Here is a 2,823-nt window from a genome sequence, read left to right on the forward strand (position 1 = left end):
ATGCTCACGTTGATTTTACATTCATTTGACTAAGACGCAGCGTCCGGGTCGTTTTGGGCAGCGCCTCTTCCAACAATAGAAACCACAATTTGGAGTTTTGCAAAAGGGTTGTTTTAAAATCTTCATTCCAATGACACATTTCATTTAATATCACTGTTTATAAAGAAAATAACATATATTAAGTGGGTGTCAGTGAAGTGCAGCAACAACAGATCCAGAGCACGCACACACACACACACACACACGCACGCACGCATGCACGCATGCACACACAGACAGACTCACACACACACACATACATGTGTGACATACATGTGTGTGTAAGTCACCCGAGTGTCGCCCGAGCGTTCTTACTTCTTTTCCTCATCAAAGTCACTTTCATATACTAATTAGACATCTAAATGTCCATGTACATATTGGAAAATTCCTACGTAGATTGTTAGATGGATCTGCTAACATTTTTGGTGATGATCGGAAAACGTAAAGTACCGCGAAAAGACTGGAAAGTGCGTCAGGTCGGAAGTGTCCGAATATGGCCAATAGCAGCGAGTGGTGTCTGAACGTGGACACAGTGACGCTATGCTTTGGACGCTTTTCTTTTCTTTTGTAAGAATTAGTGTGATTGTGTGACATCATCGTACGGTCTAGATGTTTTTCAGGATGCATCAGTTTGTCTTCCAGAGACCTTAGCTCGGTGGTAGGACTCTTGTTGAGTCTCTCCTGCCTTCACACATCCTCTCTGGTGTAACGTATCGATCACACGGCGCTGAGTCGACAGGCTCACATTATTATACATTAAGTGTCTGACAACATTATGGAAAGGATCCATACTTTAAAGTTTTTGATGCTTTCTGAATCCAGGCAGAGCAGCGTTGATCCTGTGATTGTGGACTTGTTTTTCTTCTTTGTGGGTTTGTGTGTTTGTGTGTGACGGCGGCGGCTGATTAATTGAGCGGAGACGCCGTCCTCCGGCTGTGCGTTGGACTGATTCTTTACTTTAACAGGTTTCAACCACTCGTGGGTGTTGAAGTGTTTGCGAGTAATAAATCAGAGAGGCGATGTTCCAGAAAACAGAAAGCTGACCTACTTTCTGCTGCACACGGCACACAACTAAAGACACCAAAATGAAGAGAAATGTCTCTGCTGTTTGGTAACGTCAGACCTTCTGTGAGAATAATCAGGGCAACAAAACATTCATTCAATCTTTCAACGTTTTAGTCACACTAAACCAGGCCCGGCGCCAGGGTCAAATGACTAAGGAGGCAGGTAAAAATTGCGAGGGGGTGATTTTTTTTTTCATAACGTAGGCTAAAAATAACTAAGTTACCCCAGGCTTGACCTGCTGCTGCAGCAGGGTCAGCACTTGCATATATGGCATATCTTGAAGCAGTTAAGTTTTCCATTTTGTGTCTCTTTTTTAAAAATAAATACGACTTGACAAAGTAACTATTTAAAAAGTCAGTGTAGTGGGAATTGTCCGAAAAGGCCCTAAGGCCGGACTAATCTGACTCCAGTTAATTAATTCCCGCGCCTCCTTTTATTGGACTTACTTACGTTCACCATACACAAGGATCAATCAGAGACGATGAGTTCAGTCAGCCATGTTTACTGAGTCCAGCATAAGAGTTACAACACAGCTGTGGGTTCACAAACAGAGACTAAGTTTCCCTAGCAACAGTCATCAAGTCAGGGCTCGGTCCACCAAGTTGTCCTCCAAAGTGAGCTCCGATCTATTCTCTCCCTCAAGCTTTTATCCTCCCCTCACAGGGGGTGTCTCCTTGTTTCTAGGCAGAAACTGTTATCTCTACACACACACACACACACACACACACACACACACACACGCCAGGGTTGGGTCCTCTGTGTGGTGCAACTTCCTCTTCCGTTCTCGTAACTTTAACTGTCTTTCCTGTTTTTCTGCTTATCTGTCTGGTAGGGCTGGGAGAAAATCAAATATCACATTTTTGACCAAATACCTCGATATCGATACCGCAACGATTATGTAGGGTTGACAATTGGTGCTTTCAATAAAAAATCTACACAATGAGATTTTTGATAAATAATCATCAGTAATGTGGATATAATGTGGGTAACAGTTACAGTCTGGTAAGTTCATAAAATGACATCACTTTACTGTAATGCAGCCTTTAAAACCAAGATAACACTTATGCCATATTACCATATCCAAAATCTAAGACGATATCTAGTCTCATATCACGATATCGATATATTATCGATATATTGCCCAGCTCTGCTGTCTGGTACACAATGCACTTTTATGCCATGCAAGGCCTAAACTAACTTCCTCTTCCTCAATGACTGCACGCAGCTCTTTTGCCATGAGCACGAAAGTATTTCAACTATCAATATTCTACATTAGTTATGAGCTTTAGGATTTCATTACAGATCTAACACACATATACACACACACACATACGGCTGTGACGGCGCTCTCCCAGTGGTGTTATTATGCTCCCGGTTGTAGACACTTCCGTCGCCATCAGATCCGATGCCATGGAGACCTTGTACTAGTAATTGTGTTGTGTTTAGAGATGGTCCGATACCATTTTTTGCTTCCTGATACCGATTCTGATACCTGAACTTGCGTATCGGCCGATACCGAGTACTGATCCGATACCAGTGTGTCACATATTTTATTATGTTTTAACAGCTGTATACTACTATCCCTGTATGGATGTGATATGATTTCTATCTTTGTTGTCGGTCTGCCTCAGGTTAAACTCTTTGTGAAACATGAACAAACACAAACAATGAACGCTCCAGAACTTTCTTTTATTCTGCAGTTTGACATTCAGTAATAAC

The sequence above is a fragment of the Sander lucioperca genome, chromosome 6, assembly GCF_008315115.2.
Source record: "Sander lucioperca isolate FBNREF2018 chromosome 6, SLUC_FBN_1.2, whole genome shotgun sequence".
Taxonomy (NCBI): domain Eukaryota; kingdom Metazoa; phylum Chordata; class Actinopteri; order Perciformes; family Percidae; genus Sander; species Sander lucioperca.